Here is a 25,425-nt window from a genome sequence, read left to right on the forward strand (position 1 = left end):
TTCCAATAAGACCTTGGTTTTCTTAATGCCACGGTTCTTTCCAAGGGTAGAGTATTGTGCGAACCGGGTGGCTCTTCCCAATGATAGATGGCGTGACAACCTTCTTAAGGGTTTGAGTCCGTTTCTTTGATTTTTCTATTGTTTTTAATAGCGTAGTTAAAGGCACCTCAAGCAAAACTTCACTTGGTCCTAGCACATTTGCCTTTGATCCTATGGTCAAAGACATAGTGTTGTGTTCAGATGGCGAAAGTTGTGGCTTTGAGACTCTTGCGTTGACGAAACGATCATCATGTGGTCTTTTTGGACCATTGTGTGTTTAAATCATAACTAAAGTCATTGTGGGCCCTAAACTCGATGTCTTTAGCAAATCCCTAGCGTGTGTGGTGAGGAATTGAAATTTGAGTCCAAGTCCCAAGCCAATGGTCTAGAACTTGCCTTGAATGTCTGTTGAGGCAAAATCCTAGGTGAAATTTGACTTGAGAAATGATTATAGGCTCTCCTTGATCCAAATGCTAAGTTGAACAATTTCATAGCCTTCCAATGAAATAATCCCTAGTTAACCCTTTTGAGCCTTAAACCTTTTTCTTTCAAGAACCAATGCTACAAGCCTATACCCCTTCTAAACGATTACCCTCTCTCGGCACCCAATTCTTCCCTTGAGTAATGGCAAAAATCTAAGTTTGGGAGGTAGAGACAAGAAAGGAAGCAAAGCAGTAAGGTACAAAATAAAGAAAAGAAGGCAATGAAAAAGCAAGAAAAGAAAAAGGACAAAAAAGAAAGTCCCATGTGAACAAGAATAAAAAGGGATTTAAGGAAAACAAAAGTGAAAAAGGTGTGGAGAAAGTAGAAAAAGGAGAAATGTTTTGAATTGTATAAGAAAGAGTGACAATGTGTCTCTCTAACCCCTTGTGAAGAAGTGAAATCCTCAAAAAGAGCCAAGAAAGTTGCGCCGAAATGAATCAATAGAAGTGCTTAAGGGAAGATTGAACCCACGTGAATAGAAATATGTCCTACACTTGCCTAAAAGCCTTCACAATGACTCCACAAAAGCCCTATTTGATCTCAAGGTGAAGGGATCTTACATTAGTGGATACTTACATAAGGGGCAAGCATATGGTACTTAGAGTCGGACTTGTGACCTTCCTTTTTGATAGAGATGAGTGAAATTTCATTTGCTTCGATTGTGTGTCAATATTTAAAAGGTGAGGTTCGCTTAGGGAGAGTTGAGGATGTGAGAGTTTGGGTTCCACAATGACCAAAGTAAGTGAGAAAAGCTCTTTGATGAAATGTGTCAACTCTTGATGCTCTTGTGTCACACTTGATCCATAGTTTTCAAAGTTTTAAATGTGTTAATGATGCATTCGTATTGAGGGAAATTGTTAGTCCCAATTGATGCTTGTTGAGGTTATTTTAGGATAGCTGGAATTACTTGGATGTTCCTTTAAGGGGTGAGTCTTATTTTGTTTGCTTGAGGACAAGCAAAGGTTTATGTTTGGGGGAGTTGATAAGTTAGGATTTTAAAGTGTTTATGTCCCTACTTGCCTATGCTTTGAGTATAAATTGATACAAAAATAGTCCCAAAATGCTCACAAGTTGTGCTTGATTGCAGAGTTGATTGACAAAGTGACGAAATGTCAAAGATCGACTCAAAAAGGAGTGAAACCTACTCAAGTATCAAAGACCAATAGAAGTGAAGAAAAAGGGGCCTAGTGCGGACCGCGTAACAATGACCGCGACCGCACTAGAAGGTTCAGAGACTGGACATTTTCAAACTTAAGGTCACGTGGCCGCAGAAGGATTCACGTGGCCTGCGGAGAAGCTTTGGGGCCGCACTGCTGCTCTATGCGGCCCGCGTTCATAGGGTTCAGCAAAGGGCATTTGTCCTCATACGGTCCGCAGTTATGTCTGCGCGGACCGCGCCAGTTTCCTTCGCGGTCGCGGTACACTCACACGCGGTCCGCATCCCCCATTTCAAGTCATCAAACAACTGAAGCCCAAGAGCTAGTGCGGCCGCGGTCCATTTTGTGCAGCCTACACTGACCCCACAAGGGTATTTTTGTCCAATTTTTCCAGCCTAGTATAAATAGAACATTTTACTATTTTTTTTAGGGGGGAGGTCAGATATGAGAATGGAAGAATAGCTGCGCTTGGTGTTGTAGCCATTTTTGGCATATTTGTTTCCCATTAACAATAGATTATTGTAGTTTCTTCTTAGTAATTAATTAATATGTGTAGTTCTTCATCTATTTCTTCAGTTTCTTCTTTAATTATGTGTAGCTAAACCCATTAGCTAGGGTTGTGGCTCAACCCTAGTGTGGGTAATTGATGGGTGTTGCCATCTAGGGTTAGATTGACTATGGGTGTTTGTTATTTGGATTGCTTTTATGATTTAATTTAGAATTGGTGGTTGCAAACACTGATTCAAGCTTTATGGGTTTAACTCTTTTTGAGAAAGAGAGTCTATGACCTCATAATTGACCCAACAAGGAATTGGGATGGACTTATGAGAAATGATAGTCCCAGTTAACGGGTTGAATCTCGAGAGAGTAATCACCCTACTTGAACACTAGTTGCTTGGTCTAATTTTCCAACCCATTTGGTCTCGAGAGAGTCAATTGGGAAAAATCACTCTCTTTACCGAGAGGTATGAGAGTGGGTAAAATTGTGCAACGGTTATAGCATAAGCCCCAAATAAGTCAATCGAACCTAAGTAACATCTACTCGTCAATTAGCCACCAAGGTAACGCCACGACCCTAGTGCTCTTCCTTCCCATTAATTACAACTTAGCAATATTCTCCTAGCATAATCTATCTTTAATCTATAGTTTTATAATAGTAGTTATAAATACAAAAACTCAAAAGATGTTTGAAGTGACATTAGAAGCACAACCGCAACTCTAGGCTAGATAGAAAATACAACTCCGCTACTAACTCCTTGTGGAAATTCGATCCCGGACCTCTATTCGGGTAAAAGCTATTGCGATCCGCTCTTCCTATCATAGTGTAGTGTCGAGTCGGCAACGATCACCTATCAAATCACGTCTGATTGACCTCAACTTTTTCACACAAGTCACATTTGAGATTACAGACTTTTTCCAACTTTCGGAGTCGGAATCCAACCATGATATCCAAAAGTCCACTCACGGTCAAACTTTCCAAAATTCCATCGCCATTTCAAGCCAAATTCTACTACAGACCTCCAAATCACAATCCGGATGCGCTCCTAAGTCCAGAATCACCTGACAGAGCTAACGAAACCATCAAAAATACAATCCGAGGTCAAATACTATGTTTGCCGTGAAAATGGTAATAACAATTAAATTTGTAAATGATATTCTAAAAATACGTGATCTATTCTCGAGCTAGTTGTTAGAGTAGTTAATAGGTAAAAAGTGGCAGTAACCAAACCGAAGGTGGGGGCTATTTCCTGGATGCAGAGATGGTCGATGGGACCTCGGGGTCGGCGTTAGTATCAATCTCGAACTATCGGGGATATGATAACAGTTAAAAATATAATTAGACAAGGCTCTTTTGGCCGATATTAAGTTATATAATGAAGAACAAGTTAAGAGGTGATGAATACGGAGACGACCTTGAGCTAGTACCAAGTGATAAACCAGAAGAATGACCGAAGATAAATGACTTTGAGCCAAGTGGAATAAGCAAATAAGAGAAAAGAGGAAGAGAGAAGATATTATTTCCCTTGAGTAGGATGATTGGAGCTGCTCTACAAGATATTGGTGACCCCCATTTTATAGGAAGGGGACGCCCAAACTAAGTACAAGATTTGTAGTATGACAAAAGAGAATGCGATGTGACATCCTGTTAGCCTTACATCGCATGTGGGCTGACGTTGAGCCGCTTGAGTAGATTTGATCAACCTCAGGTGCATTCCTCGGGGGGTTCCTGCGTTCGTCGGGGCTTCAGCCGATGTTATTCTTGGCAGGGCATCGACATGTTTCGAGGGAAGTGACTGACCCGAGATCTCGTATTTCTGGGGTCACTCTTCGAAGCATTATGTCAAGGGGAAATATGTCCCCCGGATTTCATCGCACACAGATAGTCTCCGTGTTTCTTAGAGGGAAGTGATAAGAAGCGGTATCGACATATTATTTCCCGATCTCTTCTAGCGGCGTCGTGCCGATGATGCTGCTCTCCTTTGACAGGTATCGGGGTGTTTCGCCTTTTCGCTTCTTCAAGATCACCCGAAATGATACGACCCTTTGCTCTTTGGAATCGTACTGTTGCTATGGGTTCAACTTCTATGAACGCATTGGCCCGCCGTTACGTTTTTTGAGGGCGGTAATGACGTCGTCGGTTGCTTTGCCTCCCCTATACATGGGGATCCTTATGGATGACTTTTTTATTCAAACTCCCTTCGATTCCTATCTCTTCTTACTTTCTTGTTGTCTTGAATCTCTAGCATCTTGCCGTGTTTGAGGCGTGAGGCTTCAAGATTTTATACCATATGCGCCTTGGCTCCTTTCTTGGTCTCTTTTCAGTTGGACAGAGTTGTGCCGCCGTGATATTGTTGTTGTTGTTGTTGTTGCTGTTGGCTTGGGTTGATGAGTTAGAGGGCCGATTCATTCTGACCCTAGGGGGTATTTTTGGACTATGCACCGCTGTTTAAGAGAGGGCTCATATTATACACCGCTGCTCACCTTCCTCCCTTGGCTCGGCACGTTGCACCCCTTTTGGATTCCTGGGGGGTGTGGCGGCGATACCCACTGGCTATTGCCTCCCGGGCCGAGGAAACGTCTTAAGAAGTTGCTTGGTGGGATTGATACTGGCGGGGTTCATGAAAGCCAGATTTTCACCCAGCCAATTCTTGTCTCCTTCCCTCATCTCTCTTCCTTTTGAAGATGCCATTCTAAGGAATCGAGATAAGGTCCTCGAGGGCCTCGGACTTGGAATATATTGTCTTTGAGGTCATATTCCTGAGGGGATGACGACAGAGATGCCGCATAAAAAGCAGGATAGACTCTTAGGATTTTGCTGTATACATATCTTTGGATTTCCTTTTATGCGTGATGATCCCCTTGCGGGCTTCTGTAACCATATGTAAGGACCCCTCGAGGGTCGTTGTTTATGGATCTTTATGAATATGAATATACATTTTCTTGACTCTTGCTTTCAATTCTTGCCTTGCTTTTGTATGTTCTCATGCCCTTCGAGGCCCTTAGACGTCTTCCTCTGTTGTTAGCTGCCGATGCTTGGCTCGGACGCGAGCGTTTTTCCCGATCTTATGTTGATTGGTATGGCTTCTTTCCGAGCCTGTTGTTATACTTCGGATCGAGCCTAAGTTGATATGATAGGCTCGGGCCCTCCGGGTTCTCCGAATTGCATGGAGATAGTTAGTGGAGTCCTGGGTCTCGAGAATGGTATCCCGAGTAAAGGTCATTTTTAGGTACCTAGGGGTCCCTTTCAGACTTATTGTAGATAGCCCTTTGGAGCATATGCGATTGACTTCTGTTGAGGAGTTACCCATGCTCAGGTGCTACCTCGATCCCTCCTGAAGCCTTTGATTGATAAAAATGGCTTCGCGTAGGGTCTTTCGTGTTCTAACCCTGAATAGGATCAGTAACCTCGGGCCACCGGATCCTTACCGTGAAGGCGTGAGTAGTGTTTTTGTACTTTGTAGTGGACTTTGAGAGGAATCTTGCCCGAGGGCCAACGTGTTTAGGGATGTCGATAGCTTCTTGAATACGGTCTCCAGGCAGAAGTCTGCCTGCGTTTGGACCATCCAGATCGACATCTGGGGCCTATTTCGTATGAGTGTATGTTAAAAACAACTTCAGTTGCTAGATGGCTTTCTTTGGCGGAGGCCGTTGAGGCCGTGCGCCGATCTTGTGTTGGCGAAGGCGTTGTTGGCCTTCTATGGCTTTGTCTTACCACGATGGAGGCCTCCAGGGCTGACTACTACAGCAGTGCCGGATATGGTGCTGATGGCTGGTGCTCTTGGTTGTTTTTGAATTGTAGTCTCCTTTCCCATACGCAATGTGAGGCTGCTTTCGCCTCTTCGGGGGTCGTTGGAGCCTGCCTTTAATGGTTTCTTATTTGGGGAAAGCAGAGACCGGGCTTGGGTGAATCGTTCCTCCTAGGTGTTAGCTGTTGGTGTTATACCTTTGAAACCCTCGTTATTTGTTTGAAGAGATGAAAAGATGCACTTCAGGTGTCGTGCCTCGTGCTTCGCCGGCTCTACCTACGACGATGGCGAATTTAGCAGTTGTGCCTTCCTTCCTCTGCTGGACCTTCCTCGTGTGGGCCTGTGACAGGCTTAGGTCCGAGTTTCTTTGTCAAGGAGACAAGCCTAAAAAATTTCTGGATGAGGGCGAGTCCCATAGGCTCCTTAGCGAAGAGAAGGAAGATGAGTTGTAGTATTGGCGATATGAGGCGTATCGGAACCCAAACTATGAGAGCTATTTGATGGAGTAGGTGACTTCTTGTAGTACGCACTTTGTCCCTTTCTACCTTTAAGGCTTAAGGGCGACGTCAACCACGTCAGAGTTGTTTGTGGGAAGATAAGGGCTTAAGTGCAGGCTCAAGCTTCGGAGGGGACGAATGCCTCGTCCAAGCTCTCTGCCTTCGAGGTCCAATTCTTTGTGGCAGCGCCAAAGTTCGTCTTAGTATGATTGGGAAACTTTGGATCTGATCTTTCGAAGTTTTAGAGCTGAGATAATTGACGCTTGGGCCGAAGTGGCACTAAGCCGAACTAAGGATGATCAGGAGATGGTGATTCGTATGAAGGGTGTTGTTGATGCCCAAGCTGAGCTGAAGCGAACCCTCGACAGAGAGAAGGGGATCGAGGAATATGTTCGTTGCAGATCCCGAAGAGAAGCACTTGAGGAGGTCAGTGCAAGGGGCTCCGTTTTCCCGGAGGAATTGGCTCGAGTAAGGGGGAGTAATCGTGGCACTTGGTCACTTCTTGCTGAAGTTGCGGAGCGCAAATTTTGACAAGCTGTAGCCCTTTTAGTGCGGAGTGTAGATTTTGCCGCTTTGTCGCTTTGTTTCTGATATTTGCAGAATATGCCTGTAGATGGAGAATGCGCCTTTTTGCGCATGTAATATATAAGAAGGAATTTGAAGATTTATCTCTTCTGTAACTTTTTCTTTATTATTGCTTTTGATCGGGCGGGCTGGTTTTGATGTTCGGTGGGATCCTTGTAGGTCCGGGACTGATCGGACAGGTCTGGGGCTCTTAAGTGTGATCCTTGACGTGAGCAGGTGCCGGGGCCTCCGTACTTGGCCTGGCTGTTTAGGCTTAGTCTCCGAGTCGGGATTCGGCTCGAGCCTCCTCACCCTTGCATTTTTTGTGCCCGTGCAGGTAGATAGTATTTGCTTTTATCTCCTGCCCCTAGACATTTGTCGTTCCAATCATTTTGGGTCTAGTCTCCAAGTCACATTGTGACTCGAGCTTCAATTGACCCTCAAGCTCTTTCCAGCCTGCATGGGCGGATGATGATGGCCCTTTGTGTTTTGGGTTGAAGTGACACTACGGGCGCGCGGCCCAAAGGTTTACTTGGTCAGCGATAGTGGCACTTATGTCATGCCCTTAGGCACATTACAGTTTTTGGGTCCGGTCTCCGAGTCGCGTTGTGATTCTAGCTATAATCGACCCTTAAAATTTTTTGAGTTTCTGGCCAGCGACGGTGGGACTTATGCCGTGCCCTTAAGCACATTACAGTTTTCGGGTCCAGTCTCCAAGCCGTGTTGCGATTCGAGTTGTAATCGACCCTGAAATTTCTTTAAGTTTCTAGCAGGCGACGGTGGCACTTATGCCGCTTGGTCGTTGATACCTTTCAGTATGTGGCCAGGAGGCTTGCATAGTTAACTATTTTGGATCCGGTCTCCGAATCGGGTTACGATTCGAGCTCATTTTAATCCTCAAGTTGTCAAAAAAGTTTTCAGCTGGTGACAATGGCTCTTACGCTATTTGGTCGGAGAGACCTTTCAATATGAGGCCCGTAGTCTTGCTTAGCTCGCGATAATGGCTCTTACATTGTTTCTTTCCGTGGGCTTTTTTGTAGGCTTTGTTTCCACTCGTTAAGGTATTTTAGAGTATTTTTGCCTGACCTATCGTGGGTTCCAGAGGAACCTCAATTTCATGTCGTTGTCAGCGATGTTTCGAGCACTTCGTAAGGTTCATAGCTCGTAGGTCGAGTAGATCGACGCTTTTGCGATTTGGAGCCGACATGGTCAGAGCTCGTTTTTGCCTGTTAAGGGAAGCCTGGTTAAACCGGTTCTTTCCGAAGTATATTCGAAGTAGCGGCCTGCAATTTTTGGCGACAGTCGGGCGTCCCCGAGTCGCATTATTTTGGCTGTATCAGCCGTTTTGACCGTAGTCATGTGCGTTTGGCCGTAGCCATTTTTGATCCCAAGTGATAGTTTAGGCGTCTACACCGAGGGTATGCCCTTTAGGGATTCTTACAAATGTGGTGTATAGCCTAAACTTTGAGATTTTCATGCCTGTTGAGGTCTTACAGGTTGCCATGCCTATTGATGTCTTGCAGTTTATCATGCCTATTTACATCTTACAGTTTGTGTGATGTAGAATAGATATGGCTATCCGAGTCTGCCTGCTAGAGTCTTACAGTTTTAGATTTTATAGTGTACGGCGATTGGCAATAGTTTCCGAGACATCGAGTTTGTTTAAGCTTGAAGACCGCTTCTCGCGAACTCGGAGTTGCATTGTGAGGTCTTTGTGAGCCCGGGGTTCCGACCCTAGGGCCGTGTGGGCGCTGAATCATTTAAGTCTCCGAGTATCTCGGGACATATTTGGCATAGAGGCTTCTGTCGAGAGTATACTGTGATTTTCCCTTTTGGAGAATGAGATGTTTGGAAGATATTCTCTGATCCATTGGCGCAATACACGTATTGTTGTGTTGAGTCGATCTATTTTTATGTCGAGTTTGGTTGCTCCAATGATTTTCACGTTGTCGTAGTATGAGAAGGAGCCTTTCTCTTTTTTCATGGAAAAGGGGTATTTTATGATTGCCCGATATAATAGTACATGCTCCCGCTTTGGCGGGGTCTGATTACATCGACTGTTTGCCCCGATACATCGTCTACCTGTAGGAACATTTGCTTGGCATTTCCCCACCTCCTTCAAATCGGGTGGCTTCTAGTGGAATGCCCCTCACCGCTTGAAAGTTGGTCGTAAGGGTGGCTTCGAACAATTCGTGGAGTTTCCCCATTAGGCAGCTTCGCAGACGTTGCCTCATTAAAAACCTTACCGGTAAAAACCCTTCTTTTTGGGATAAAAACTCGATCGAAGGAAAAGAGTGCAACGAGCACGCTTTTGGAGGTCTCGAGGCCTCCTGATAGTGTTAGCGTTCTGGTATCTCCGGTCGAGTGCCTGCACGAGGGTTAGTTCTTAATCCAAAATGAAACAAAAGGAATGGCTGTACCTTGAAATGAGATATGTTGGTGGCGCCTTGAGATTGGCTTATTATGACCGCCCAAGGGCGGACATGCGATGCAGATTTCTACTTCGTGTTGTCAAACCCGACCGGGGTTGAGACCTGATTCGCCTGCTGGCTTATTCATGAGCGGGGGTATGGGAGTTGATAACACGTCATTTATTGCAAACATTTCCCTTGCCGCGTGTTGTTCCCCATTGTCACGACCCAAAATCCACTAAGGGTCGTGATGGCGCCGGACACCGCTGTCAGGCAAGAGAACCAAAATACTTAATTAACTTCTCGTGTAAATATTTCCGCAAACACTTTTTTTATACGTTTAAATTAATACATAGTAAATTCCTCTAAATAAATAATGAAACATTTAACAACCTTTAAAATTCCTGAATAAACCCAAAGACATTCCAGAACCCGGCGTCACGAGTACATGAGCAATTTCTAAGAAATAATGTAATACAACAACCGTCTGGAATACTATATTGGACAAAAAATAAATACAGTAATCTGAAAGAGACTTGCTGGATGAGTGTCGCCTGGGAAATGCAGCTTAGTTAAGTCTCCGTATCAACCGTGTTGCTACTCCCACTTGGCCACTAGAGATGCATGTGCCTATGCAACAAAAATGCACAAAAGTGTAGTATGAGTACGAAAAACAACGTGTACCCAATGAGTATCCCATCTAATCTCGAAAAAGTAGAGACGAGAGGTCGACTTCGATACTTACTAGTGGTCCAATAATGTTATATCAGTAATATATTAAATCGTGGATTTTTATAAACATGATTGTAACTCGATAGGTTGAAGCAAGTAAACAAATCTTTCTTTTATAGCAAACTTCCAAATTACTTTTTCATCATTTATACACATATTCTTAAGCCGGGAAGAGGCACTAACAACTTCAATAAGTTCCAAGGCAAGCAATACAAGCATGCACAAATCATGCCGAGGTCGTATGGCCCGATCCAACAGAAATGTAAAATGTGCACTGCCGAGGGTCGAACGACAAGAACCATAGATGCATCTATTACCCCACTCGCGAACCATGCATGCGACGCGGTCAAATTTAAATAAACAAATCCCTGCTCGCAAACCATACATGCAACACAGGTACACATAGAAATACATGCTCAAACAACCAATTAAGAATTTCTCGGGGAACCTTTATCCAAATAAAAGCCAATTCTCTTTTAACAATTTAAGAAAATGAAGTTTAATCCTTTTAGAAATTCATTTACCAATTCGATAGGATTTAAGCAATTTAACTGTCAATAAGATTACAGATATTCCAAGTATAACATGATTTTAGGTCCTAGACTACCCGGACATATGCATATTAGTAGCTACGCACGGACTCTTGTCACCTCGTGCATACGTAGCCCCCACAAATAGGATCACATAACCAATTATTACACCTATGGGAACAATTCCCTCTTACAAGGTTAGAAAGGTATCGCCTCGCTCAGAAGATCCATAACCGGCCTTCCAAGCCCTTCCGAAGATTCACATTGATGCACAACGCTCTAAAACTAGCCAATAATTGTGAAAATCCAGTAATATATGCTCAATTACTCATTACAATCCAATTTATAACAATTCCTAACCCCGATTGAAAAGTTGACAAATACGCCCTCGGGCCCACGTGCCCGAATTCCAAAAATTTTCGAAGATAAACTTTGCCCATAACCTCACGAACTCATATATATATAATTTACTCTCAATTTCATACCCAAAATCATGGTCAAATTCCAAGAATATCAATTTTATAGGTTTCCCTCAAACCCCAAGTTTCTACAAATTTCGTGCTCAAATTCATACATAATCAATGTATTTAACTCAAGATAGGTGGGGATAGCTTACTTTATCGTTGATGATGAAAACCCCCTCTTGAAACCCTCCAAGAATCACCCAAGCCAAGAGAAAATGGCCAAATCCTGATTTTTAAAACACTCACTGCCTCCAGTCCTTTCGCACCAGCGGTCTATCGACCGCTTCTGCAGTCCCGCAGGTGCAGACAAATTGCCACTTATGCGGTCTTCCCCCAAGCCTTCAATTTCTGTATCTGCACTTCTGCTTCCGCAGGTGCGGTCCCGCATCTGCGGCAAAATGAATGCATCTGTGGTCCCATCCTAGCCGTCCATATCCGCTTTTGCGGCACGAAAACCGCTTCTGCGGCTCTACACCTGCGGCCCTATTTTCGTAGGTGCGGTTACACCAGCAACCAGCAACTTCAGCCTTCTCCAAAACTCCATTTTCGATCTGTTAACCACCCGGAATCCACCCGAGGCCCCCGGGAACCCAACTAGTCCCAAAACACATTACGGACTTGATCGAGGCCTCAAATCATATAAAACAATGCTAAAACCTCATCGACCTCCAATCCAAGATTTATGAACTTTAGAATTTAAACTTCTACTTTCGATGTCGAAACCCGTCAAATCACGCCTGATTAACCTCAAATTTTTCACACAAGTCATATTTGTCATTACGGACCTACTCCAACTTCCAGAATCAGAATCCGACCCCGATATCAACAAGTCCACTTCCAGTCAAACTTCTCAAAAACCTTCAAAATTCTATCTTTAGACAAATGACTTCAAAATGAGTCTATGGACCTCCAAATTCACTTCCGATCGCGCTCCCAACACTAGAATCACCATACGGAGCTACTCCTAGACTCGGAATCCCAAACGGACATCGATAACTGAAATGCACTTCAACCCAAACTTATAAAATTTCCTCCAAAATGCTAAAATCAACCATATGCGCCAAAATGCTTCTGGGTGATCCAAAACACAATCCGGGCATACGCCTAAGTGTGAAATCATCATACGCACCTACTGGAACCTTAAGATCCCAATTCCGAGGTCGTTTACTCTGAAATCCAATCTTAGTTAATTCTTCAACTTAAAGCTTCCTAAATGAGAATTCTCTTTCCAAATCAACTCCGGACTTCCCGAAATTCAATTCCGACCACGTGAACAAGTCATAATACCTGAAATGAAGTTGTTCATGGCCTCAAACTACTGAACTACATGCTAGAGCTCAAAACAACTGGTCGGGTCGTTACACCCATAGATGGTTTTGACCCCGTCCTTTGTCGGGAATTTTATCATCTGGTGGAGGGTGGATGGTGCTGCTCTCATGCAGTGTATCCACGGTTGCCCAAACAAGGCGTTATACCTCACATCTCTCTCGATGACATGGAATTTTGTGTCTTGGTTTGTGCCGTCCATGGTAATCAGAAGGACGATATCTCCTATCATTGTTTCACTCGCCGTGTTGAACCCATTGAGGATCCGAGTGGCGGGCACGATCTGTTCGAGCAGTCCGAGTTGTTCTATCACCCTCGACCTGATAATATTGGCCGAGCTACCTGGATCCATGAGTACATGTTTTATCTAAAAATAATTTACAAGAAAGGAGATTACCAGGGCATTATTGTGGGGTTGAGACAGGGCATCGGTATATTCTTCGCTGAATGTAAGGGCGTCTTCGGGGATATATCCCCGAGTCCATTTTTTCCTAGTGATGGATATTTTTGTTCTCCTCATCACGGGTTCCTGCAAGGCATCGGCGCCCCCCACGATCATGTGGATGACGTGTTGCAGTTCGTTTGCAGTTCTTCTTGGTTGCCTCTCTGTCTCGAAACTGATTTTTGGCCCGATCGCTAAGGAATTCTAGAAGGTTCCCTTTGTTGAGTAGCCGGGCCACTTCTTATCGTATTTGATGGCAATCATCGGTCCTGTCACCATGTGTGTTGTGGAACTCACACACTAAGTTGTAATTTCTTTGTGAAGAGTCCGACTATATTGGTTTGGGCCACTTGGCATCCCTGATTTTGCCGATAGCGAACATGATGTCTGATATGTCGATGCTAAAGTTGTATTCTGATAAGTGGGGCACGTTTGTCGGCACCATGTTCTGATCGAACCTGGTTCTGTTGACGAGCCTCTAAGGATCCTGTCCTTGATCTATCCTCCTAGCGTTACGAGGTAGGTTGCGCCTCAGGGCGTTCCTTCTGTCTTCATGGTATGGTTGGTACCTTTCTTTGCTTTGTTTAGACTCTTTTACTAGGAGTCTGTTTGGGTATACTGAGCCCGAAGGAGATCCTAGCTGGTCATCCTCGGCCCTGATCTTTAACTTGTATCAGTTGTGAATGTCCGACCAGGTCACGGCCGGATATTCGATTAGATTTTGCTTCAACTATTTTGAAGCCATCGAGCTTCGTTCGTTCAGGACTTGGGTGAAGGCCTGCACCGCCCAGTCGTCGGAGACTTGTATCAGCTCCATCCGTTCCATCTGGAAGGGGATACAAATTTTTGCAACATCTCGTTCTCTCTCTGCTTGATTTTGAAAACGTCGGATTTCCTCGTTGCTACCTTGATGGCTCCGACATGTGCTTTTACGAAGGAGTATGCTAGCATGGCGAACGATTTTATGGAGTTGGGAGTCAAGTTATGGTACCACATCATGGCCCTCTTTGAAAGCGTTTCTTCGAATTTTTTCGGCAACACAGACTCGATCTCGTCATTTTGTATGTCGTTGCCTTTTTCCGCGCAGGTGTAAGTAGTGACGTGTTCGTTAGGATCGGAGGTGCTGTTGTACTTGGGGAGTTCCGGCATTCTAAATTTTTCAGGATAGGTTTGGGACTGCTTCCTCAAGGAACGACCTTTGAATGAACTTATTTGAATCCAAACCTTTGAGGACCGGGGGCGCACCTGGGATATGATTGACCCTGGAGTTGTAGGTCTTGACTTTTGTGTCGTTGGCTGACATCATTCTCTCACCTAATTCGATCCTTTTGGTGAGGTCCTCGAGCATTTTTACGATGGCGGGGTCAGCCACTGACCCGTTGTTGCTTGACCTTTCGAGTGCTCGCTCGGCGGGGGGAGCCATCTCTGGTGCCGCTGTGCTGGGGGTTCTCGGATGGCTTTGCAGCTGAGCAATGGCAGTTGTTGTGCCTGCAACATTTCAAAAATAACACGAAGACTAACTTCCTGTTCTTCCCGGGCTGGGGTTTTTTGAGCTTCCTGTTGGTCGTTGTGCCGTACGCTCCTAACGGTGTGAGAAGTTTCGTCGACTTGTTGTGCGTCCTGTGAATCTGCGTCCGCTAGGATTAGTCCGGTAGCGATATCAAGATTCCACGGAGGTTCTCCAGCGGTCGGGACAGCCACGCCATTTTCCCCATGATTTTTGAGGTTGTCGTTCTCAACTCCGTTTACCGAGCCAGACATTTTGGCCTGAAGCCAAAGGATCTTGGACAAGAAAAAGTGTGAAAGCTGATATGTATTTGTGTAATGAAAACCAATAAGAAAATAATCACTATTATGTTTAGCCCCACGGTGGGCGCAAAACTGTTTACCGTGAAAATGGTAACAACAATTAAATTTGTAAATGGGATTCTAAAAATATGTGATCTATTCTCGAGCTAGTTGTTAGAGCAGTTAATGCTAAGTGTAACGATGAAATGCAGGGTAAAAAGAGGCAATAACCAAACCGAAGGTGGGGGCTGTTTCCCGGATGCAGAGATGGTCGATGGGACCTCGGGGTCAGCGTTAGTATCGATCTCGAACTATCGGGAATAGTCGGGGATGGGATAATAGTTAAAGATATAATTATACAAGGCTCTTTCGACCGATATTAAGTTATATAATGAAGAACAAGTTAAGAGGCGATGAATACGGAGACGTCCTCGAGCCAGTACCAAGTGATAAACAAGAAGAATGACCGAAGATAAATGGCTTTGAGCCAAGGGGAATAAGCAAATTAGAGAAAAGAGGATGAGAGAAGATATTATTGCCTTTGAGTAGGATGATTGGAGCTGCTCTACAAGATTTTTGTGTCCCCCCTTTTATATGAAGGGGACGCCCAAAATAAGTACAAGATGCGTAGTATGACAAAAGAGAATGAGATGTGACAGCCTGTTAGTCTTACGTTGCATGTGGGCTGACGTCGAGAAGCTTGAGTAGATTTGATCGACCCCGGGTGTATTCCTCGAGGGGATTCCTGCGTTCGTCGGGGCTTTAGCTGATGTTATTCTTGGCAGGGCATCGACAGGTTTCGAGGGAAGCGACTGACCCGAGATTCCGTATTTCCGGGGTCACTCTTTGAAGTATTATGTCAAGGGGAAATTGGTCCCCCAGATTTCACTGCACACATACTATAAACTCTAACTTGGTCAACCCTTTCGTTTTTAAAGCTTCTAGCTGAGAATCATTCTTCCAAATCAATTCTGAATAACCTGAAAAGCAAAACCAATGATTCATATAGGTCATAATACATCATATGGAGCTACTCATGCCCGTAAACTACCGAGCAAGTGCAAATGCTTAAAACGACTGGTCGGGTCGTTACATCCTCACCCTCCCCCCACTTAAACATACATTCATCCTCGAACGCACCCAATGTTGTTCCAAAAGAAATCAAATCGCGGTGTAACCTTGCCATGCACATATCGGGGGGTGATCCCACGTCACCCTATCCCATATAGGTTTGATAACACAACATAACTGAAATTTCATAATTCAGCCTAGCCCATAAACCTTAGAACCAAATTTCCAACATCCAAAATTATCCATAAGATTAAAATCTCGCATCTACACATTGTATATGTCTAAACAAGTTGTATCAAGCCTTAATCATAACCCAAGATGTAATCACATGATATACCTCATAACTCAAATACTCATAGTGATAATTTCTAATCACAGTAGCAGTAGTTGCTCAAAACAACCCAATACCGGTAATAAACATCATACCAAACAAAGCCTCATTTTAAAACCTTCGTACACTACCGATGATCAAGGAAACACGCAAAATCTCATAACTATTCATTAGATCAACAAGTCATGGAACTCCCTCTCCTTCGACAAGAACTATAACAAATTTCTAAGCTGACCTTCGATATTATCTTTCCAACCATGCTGTAATCAAATCCGATAGTATCCATTCTAAGTCCAACGACCTCATCTCATCCAACATGACCACTCTAGTGACATGGCACCTTAATACAATCTAAAGCCATAACTCGTGCAATCCGTGCACCAATAAGCAACATTCCAAATGTACTCAATCAAGGAAAATGACTCAGACGAGAGAACTGTCCCGCAAGCTCAACAAGTACCACCACAGTGTAATGCTAAGAACCTATCACACACCGCAAAACAAAAACACATAAAACTAACACAAAGGATCATACCTCAATATAACTCCGCTACAATGCGTGACCCCATCCAAACGTTGGTCGATATTATATACCCCGAGCCACCCTGCTCAAAATCAATAACCACGCAAAATTCGACGTCCAATACCCAAAGTGCATTACCATAACTGCGGAGAAGTAAATGACACAATGCCACCCAAAAGCTGAAAGGTCATAGCTAATGCGCAATAAACCATGCATCACCCAAATACCCATCTCGCTCGGATTCCGCTATAAGGCCCAAATAGCTCCGCACCATGCGTGCATATAACTCACCAAACACAACCCCTCGTATCATAGAAAAGTAACTCATAGATCATTTCAAAACATGAATAAGCTCAACAACAACCGAATGGCACATCCCTCTATGATAGCGGTATGGAGCCAACCAATCTGACTCGGAGTAGAATACATATCCAAATTGGACTACCAATGGACTCCCAAATCAACTACGGTCACCCACAAGTAGATAAATAACCCTCCAAAAGTCCATAATGAATGAATCATAATACATACTATCATCTGCATGACTTCGACCACGACTTCGCAGTCCACAACCATGAAACAATCCGCTCTTGAGAAGTCCTAGTCTCCAAATCCATAGAACATACAAATCACCCTATCCGATCCCAACTCCACCGCCCGTATATCTAACACATCTCTAATACATGATCATCCCATGAGGAATACTTCTATAATTCTTCTATTCCACAAAGCAAAATTTGAATATCAACAGTCTATCAACCAAGAGAGTGTTGTAGTACCAGTGAAGTATCCATAAATCAAAACACAGTGCATCTTCTGAAATATACATTCTACTCAAGAAATAACAATAGTAATATCATTCACCTAGTCATCTGAAACCACCTATGCTGCCTGAGAATTCATGACCTTCCCTTCCAAAACTTACTGGTGACCTTGCACATGCGAATCTGGATCCCACACAACATCGCATATACCATGCCATCCTATGAAAAAAATGAGAACTTCATAATCCACTCAGAGTCATCAGAGTTACATACTCAATTAGCCAAGAACATTCCATTTGATCTCATCCAAGAGAAAATCACTATACACCACATGCTCCTCACGCCAGTAGGAAATATACTCCTTGAGCCGTGGTAGAAACCATTGAGAACTCTTCGAAGCCCATTTGCACACAATCAAGCTATCAGAACTAAATCTCTCTAACTCAACTAAGCCTCGCAGGTCACAAAAAACCCAAGAGCATTACCACAAGACACCTGTAGAGACTAGCCACATCGTAAGTACCCAAGGAATTGATTATATCCATTACTATGCTAATCCAACCTACTACCAAGTTATCCTAACTCTCCGAGTTTTCCTCGAATTGCCTTCAAATTGATACTTCCTCGCTATAGGAATGATATCCATAACCAAAGCTTGCCCCACGAGACCCTAGCATAAGACCACACTGCCCTAAGGCTAATAAGCCGCTGAATGCTCTCTTAAGCACCCCAAAAGTACCACAATCGAGATACCCACTCTGAAGAGACCTTCTGTGAATTTAAAGATGTTTCCTTCACTTTCCTACACTGAAATGTAGAATCCATAAGGATATAGAAATGCCACAAGTCTCGATACCATCCGATGTAAATCTCACTTTCTAGCCATATACACATCCTAGAGATTCCCAATTACTACATATAAGTCTTGAATCCGTTAGAACCATTCTCGAGAGTCGTCCACTGCTCAAATCTTAATTAAATTGATCAAACGGACTGAACGACTTGTGCCTCATTTGCATAACAACACCCTAAGAAGTAATCAACACTTCTAAGAAACTGAGTGAATCCCTACTCCATGCACACTACATCCTTTACGAATAACAACTCAATCATCCCATGATTCCCATATACTCTTAAAGTGTAACATAACATGTATCTAGAAGTTCCTTGCTTAATTCATCATCAAAATCGACATTTACAAGCCATAGCTGCTTCACAAGTATACCTTAAACCGAAACTAATACAACACATAACTGCGCAATCAACTTATTAATAGCAGACTCCCCCACTCGACTCAAAGCCATAGATAAACATACACAATAGCTCACAATGCCCATACTCTATTACTGCCATAATACCGCAGTGAGATTCAACTAAATACTTCATAAGCTCATGCAACACAAACCATCTAATATCTCAAATCATCTACAAATATCGTATTTACCCTCGTAATAGTCAAGCCAACTCTTATAAGCGATCCAAACTCAAATTGCAACACATATAATTCACTAGTAAAAGAGAACTCCCTACAAAACAACATAGGAATCACACAACCTTCAGGACACCCCGTAGGAGATAACCCACATGCTTTGCCTCAAACTGACATCTCACTATACCCTTCCATAGTCATAACTATTACACAATCACTTAATCTTCCCGATTTTGAACTCATCAACAAGATATAAGAATCTAATTCATTCCACAATTGAACAACATGAAGGACCTTCCAATACATTCATAACTCAAGACTATGCATCCCGTGAAGATAGAAATCAAGCCCCCTATGGTCGTTTCTATACCTCAAGAAAACCCTTCTTGTCACATTCAACACATATGAACACATCTCGCAGTCACATCATACTCATTATGTATCCATCCAGCCACAAATTCCACTAATAGGGACACTACCAGACATATAAATGCAAAAGCACATGCTCACACAATCAAATTGGCCCATCATCAACATACCGAAATCACATCTCGCACCTTATCCCTGGAATCATAAGCCATCAATGCATAGCTGATACTGAGCGCTCATATGCGCATACGAATGCGTGGAAGGAATTCAAAGGATTATGCTTCAAGCTGAATCGATGACGCACGATAAGAAAAGAAAGATTGGAAATATATCCTAAATGCCTTGTAGCCTCTCGAAGGTAGGTATGGATGTCATTATACTGATCCGCAAAACTCCACTAGACACTTGCTCATGACTTGTAGAACTTATGAACCTAGAGCTCTGATACCAATCTGTCACGACCCAAAATCTAACTAGTCGTTATGGCACCTAACCCAACCCTCTAGGTAAGCCAACTAACAACTATCCAATTCCAATGGAATCATTAAAACAATTAAATAGAGAAGTTAACTGAATCTTATACATTTCTCAAGAACTGGTAGTACAAATCATGAGCTTTTAATAATAGAGTTTACAAAGCTGGTATGAAATAAATACATCATCTGTTCGAAAAGTACATAAATAGAGTTTTTGTGAATCTAAGGCTACCATGAACAAGAGGCAACTACAACCGAAATGCAGGCACATCTTCAATTTTAGCGCTCGTCGATCACAACAACATCATCACAACATCTTCACGCAAGGTAGATAAGTGTAGTATGAGTACAACCGACCCCATGTACTCAATAAGTAACAAACCTAACCTTAGGTTGAAAGTAGTGACGAGCTAGAACAAGGGTAGGGTTCAACACCAATAGCCAATAACCGTTCATAACAATGTAAAGCAAGTAATAAAAGAAGTAACTCAAAATTTAAAATGCTCAGCTTATTCATAATTCTCGAAATGGTTTCGCTTTTCAAGTATATCAGTGAAAACCCAAATCCTTTACATGAGTGGTAAAATATGAGTGGTAAAGTCCTTAACGGCAGTGAGTAGGGGCTTATTAAGTGTCCAATTATAGGTGATGAGAGAAGTAAATTGGGGGTGGGTGGTCCACATCTTTTCAAAACGAAATATTTTGTCCTGAGGAGCTTTGTGTTTTTTTAGATTAAGTAATAACGGGCTATGATCACTGTGCATTCGAGGGAGATGATGAACTGGGGATTCAGGGAAAATACCTAACTTTACGTCTTCTGGATTATTTTCTTTTCATTCTTTCGAAGTAATATTGTTATTTAGCCAACTATTTCCTTATATAACATATATATGTCGGATAAATGTAACTTCCACTCTACTGTTTTTCGAATCTTTCTTTAGTCTATTTTCTTTTACTTTTCTTCCTCTTGTTGTCACGACCCAATTCTATTTTAAGTCGTGATGGTGCCCAGTACTGTTGCTAGGCAAGCCAACAATGAACAATCTAGTGATTTCCCATTTTAATAAGTTTCTCAAGTAAATAACTTTCCTTAATTTAAAAGATTTAATAAATAATGGATTTGAAGTAATTAAAACGAAAACAGCTAAATGCAATGATAACCTTAGAAATAAAACGAATACCACAAGTGTGCTAGTGTGTGCCAAGACTTGGTGTCACACGTGTTTGTGATACTAGTAGAATATATAAAAGACTACTAATCTACTGTCTGAAATGAAATAAACAGAACAATAAACAAAAGAGAAACTCCGGCTGTTGCAGAATGGCTCGGAAGGACTACTCATCATGTAGTCTCATAATAGGGATCAAGTATGCACGCCGGACTGATATCCAGATGCACCTGCCTCAGATCCTGCACATTTAAGTGCAGAAGTGTAGCGTGAGTACATAAACAACATGTGCCTAGTAAGTATCCAGTCTAACATCGAAGAAGTAGTGACGAGGAGTCAACTTTGACACTTACTATTGGCTAACAATAAGATGTCAAAATAATAACTAAGCATGGGTTACATAAATATAACAGAGAACTAAAAAATAGGAAATAATAGGCATTTTTTCCGCTAAGGTTATTCTCAAGTTTACTTTTCATCATTTAACAATAGTCAAGTAAGCTAAATTTAACCTTTACAATTCTTTTATCAATTTTCTATATAACTTAGGCAATCAAGTTAACAAGTAGGGAGCAAACATTTCAAGTATAACATGATATGGGTCCTAGACTGCCCGAACAATAGTATAATTATTAGCTACATACGGACTCTCGTCACCTCATACGTACGTAGCCCCACAAATAGAAGCACATATTAATTATTTCATCTATGGGGTTAATTCCCTCTTACAAGGTTAGAAAAGAGACATACGTCATCTCAAAGACCACATTCCGGTCCAAGATTGTGCTCAAACCCTCAAATTCGGTGTCGAACAATCCAAAATAATCAAATGGTATATAAATTAATCAATAAATGTTCAAAAGTCCATAATCCAACTAGTGTAGTGATTACCCAACCCTAAATGCAAGATTTCTAAAATTCACATCCCGGCCTACATGCCCGGATTCCGACATTTTTTGAAGAAAGTTATTACCCATAACCTCATGAACTCAAATATATGATTTTCACTAAATTCCATAACCAATTTTGTAGAATTCATGCCCCAAACCTGGGAGGCATGGCTGGCACCCGGTGTTGTGCTGGCCCGAGTGAAGCCCTCTGTAACTCATGATCGTTCGACCAAAACAAAAATATATATAGGTTGAGTTAGCTGAACTTTTTCCTTTTGGTACTATCATGGGCCCACATGGTCACAACTCTTAATGTACAACTGTAAGTGGGAAAACATTGTATCTCTGAATCATTTTTCTTAAAACATGAATACATATGGGCCATCAAGGCCTCTAACATACTTTACAAAATGAACCTCTGTCTACAAAGCCTCTAAGATTATTCGGCATTAAATGGGACAGGGTACCATCCTACCCATAAGTTTGTAGCAAAACTGTGACATTGACTCATAGACTCGGGTGCACTCCGAATGAGGTGGAGTCTTACCGATCCTTCACTGAATGCTAACCTCGTCTACTATGAGGGCTCGTCAAACTGATTATATATACCTACAGGCATGAATGCATCGTCCCCAAAAAAAGGTGCGTCAGTACGAATAATGTACCGAGTATGTAAGACATGTAAATAAATATATAAAGAGCATGGAGTAAATGACTTAACCTGTAAGTCTGGATTACTCTGTACATCATGAAATACTTATAATGTCATGCATGTTACATCTCATATTTTTGTACGTGAGAGTATGTCGTAAGCCAATTGATGTAAGATCGGAAATGAGATCATTTTTGAAAGTACATAACGTAATTTCATCATGTTATCTTCGATCATGAATCTTTAAGATCATGAATAACAGATACCAAAAGGGTTGGAAAGCTTAGACGCTAAAAGAATTGAAGAAAATAAGTTTCGTCGAAAGTCGACAAGTTTGGAATGTTATAACATATACTTTTGGGGTGAGATTAGGGTGATTAACATGATGAGGAGGTTAACTTATGCGTTATTTTAGTCGTATGATAGTCGTGTGTTATGTTTGTAAGTTAAGCGAGTTGTGGAACAAAAAGTTGGCAAAGGTCATCACAAGTTGCATTCATAATGTGCTGAAATTTAGGTCAAATGTAGCTGCACCTTTCTACCAATATACTTGGAGTCAAGGGATGATCTACTTATTAAATTGAATATCTATGAATCTAATTTCCAACACATTAAACAGGTTTTCAATAAAATCTCGGAGTAAAGAGATATATGCATTTTCGCGAGACTCGCAGATTGGTAGGTGCATCACCTACTTGCCAAAATGAGAGGACTCAATTAAAAGCCCCAAAGTCGGCCAAGAGGGGAATTTTAAGGGATTATAAACTCATTTATTTCACCCATCTTTCAGACCTTGAAAACTCAATTGAACCCCTTCAATTCCTCCCCAGATATCCCACACAAACCCTAGGGTATTTCAGGTGTTACGACATGATTCTAGTGCTGAAAAGTCCGGACAGCTTGCTAGGTTCTCTTTCTTATTCTTGTAGCCACGTTGAGGAACTGAATTTTGATGAAGAAGGACCAGGTTTTGTGGGTTATACTCAGTACAAGTTAAGGTTATGCTTCTCCTTCCATTATCTATGCGTTTGCGAGTTGTAACTCGATCGTAAAGAATAGACCTAGCGAGTTTCGAAAGAATGGTATGTTGTTTGTTCTTTTGCCATGGTTGGCTGGTTGTGAACTTATTTTTAAGTTAAATTCATGGCTGGTTTATTGGATAACAGGTATAATTATTTACTTTTGGTTGTGTTTCTCAATTTGAAAGAAAAGACAAGTCGAAACGTGTTTAAGTAAACTGAAAAAACATTAGTTTTGAGTTGTTGAACTTGTGGGACTGTTTTGTGGCTGTTTCGTGTTGCTATTGGGTTGTCTATTTTGCTACTATTATTATGGAGTTGATAGGAGGAAGGGTGTGGAGAAACACCACATAATGGCAGGGTTGTTTGCTGGTCGTTCGTCGTAACATTTTCGGATTGTTTGACACTATTATTGTGGTCGTATTGTGCATGAAGTGATAGGGGTATGTTGGGATGTTTGGTGATTGTTTTGACTTGTGTGAAGTCATATATATAGGGGAGGTGTTGTCCGTTTCATCGTGAAATAGGTTATGGTCGATACATAATAGTTACGACGCTTAAATGATAACGATAGTGTCATTTCTCTTATTGTAGACTAAGGAGTCGTGACATTTGCATAGCTTGAGGTTGGGCAATACATATACAAGGTATGTAGGCTATCCCTTTCCTTCATTTGCATGACTTCTATTGTACATAATGCAATGAATGAGCTTCCAAAGGTACTCTACTCTTAGAAGCTAGCAGTACTTACATTGTTTCCCTTCTTATGGAATAATTGATGTTGAGGTTGCTTCTCTTATCCTTATGTTATCAATGTTGTTGGTACTTCCCGATTCTTAAAAGATTCTTGATGACGAGTTATTCCTAATAACGTGTACGGAGAATATCGACCTTACATCACTCCGAAAGGTTCAGAATATGATTCCAATGAGTCCTACATGCATTATATTTATGTATCTATTTTACTCTACCGAGTCGCGCTATAGTCGGCCGGGTACGACACCTATTGTGAGACCACTGATTAGTTGGGATTACCGAGCTCCACGTGGTCGGGTACGATTCTACCGAGACTTATGATGGCCGGGTACATTTTTACCGAGTCCTCTTTGAGGACGGGTACGGTATGATGATGATGATGCCCACAGAGGCGTATGTTTTTAAAACAATGTTTAAGTATATATATGTATTATGCATTTCAGCTCAGCCCCCAGAGGCACTCAGATGTTGTAGGTTGTATCTCCTCTATCTCTCTTTACATTACTGTTCTTGGTTATGCTTTCCTACCTTACATACTCAGTACTTTATTCGTACTGACGTCGCTTTTGCCTGGGGACGCTGCGTTTTATGACTGCAGGTCCCGATAGACAGGTTGACATTCCTCCTAGTAGGCTATCAGCTCAGCAGAAGGTGTTGGTGCACTCCACTTGCTTTGGAGTTACCTATTTGGTCAGTATGCTCTGGATATGTATTGATTGGTATGGCAGGGCCCTGTCCCGACTTTTATATATTATGTACTTTAGAGGCTTGTAGACAGATGTCAGGTGTATGGATACTTGTATAGCCTTGTCGGCTTATGTTTTGAGTTTACAAATGGTCATGTCGGCCTTATAGGCCCGTATGTTACATGTATAAGTTTGCATATCATGTTGGGTCGTCATATGTTGAGTATTCCCTTATGTTTCATTCTTGTTATCTCATGATAGGTTTTTTGGCTCATTTACCCATAATAGTATGATAAGAAAGATATGTTACGTTGGTACTCGGTTGAGTAAGGCACCGGGTACCTGTCGTGGCCCCTTAGGTTTGGGTCATGACAATGCATATGTGTATGAACACCATGTCGTTCATGTTGATACCCAATTTTCCCCATATATTTTAAATATGCATAACTACCTTCAAAATAGCATATATATGCATATATAAGCATGTCCAAGGTTTTTATTATTTTTCCCATAATTTTAAAGGATTAAATTGACTTATTTTCTCCCTTTTTATCCATAAAATCCCCAATAATTGTTTCCAAAATTATATTTTTGATAATTCATCTATTTA

This window comes from Nicotiana sylvestris, chromosome 8 (assembly GCF_000393655.2).
Source record: "Nicotiana sylvestris chromosome 8, ASM39365v2, whole genome shotgun sequence".
NCBI lineage: Eukaryota > Viridiplantae > Streptophyta > Magnoliopsida > Solanales > Solanaceae > Nicotiana > Nicotiana sylvestris.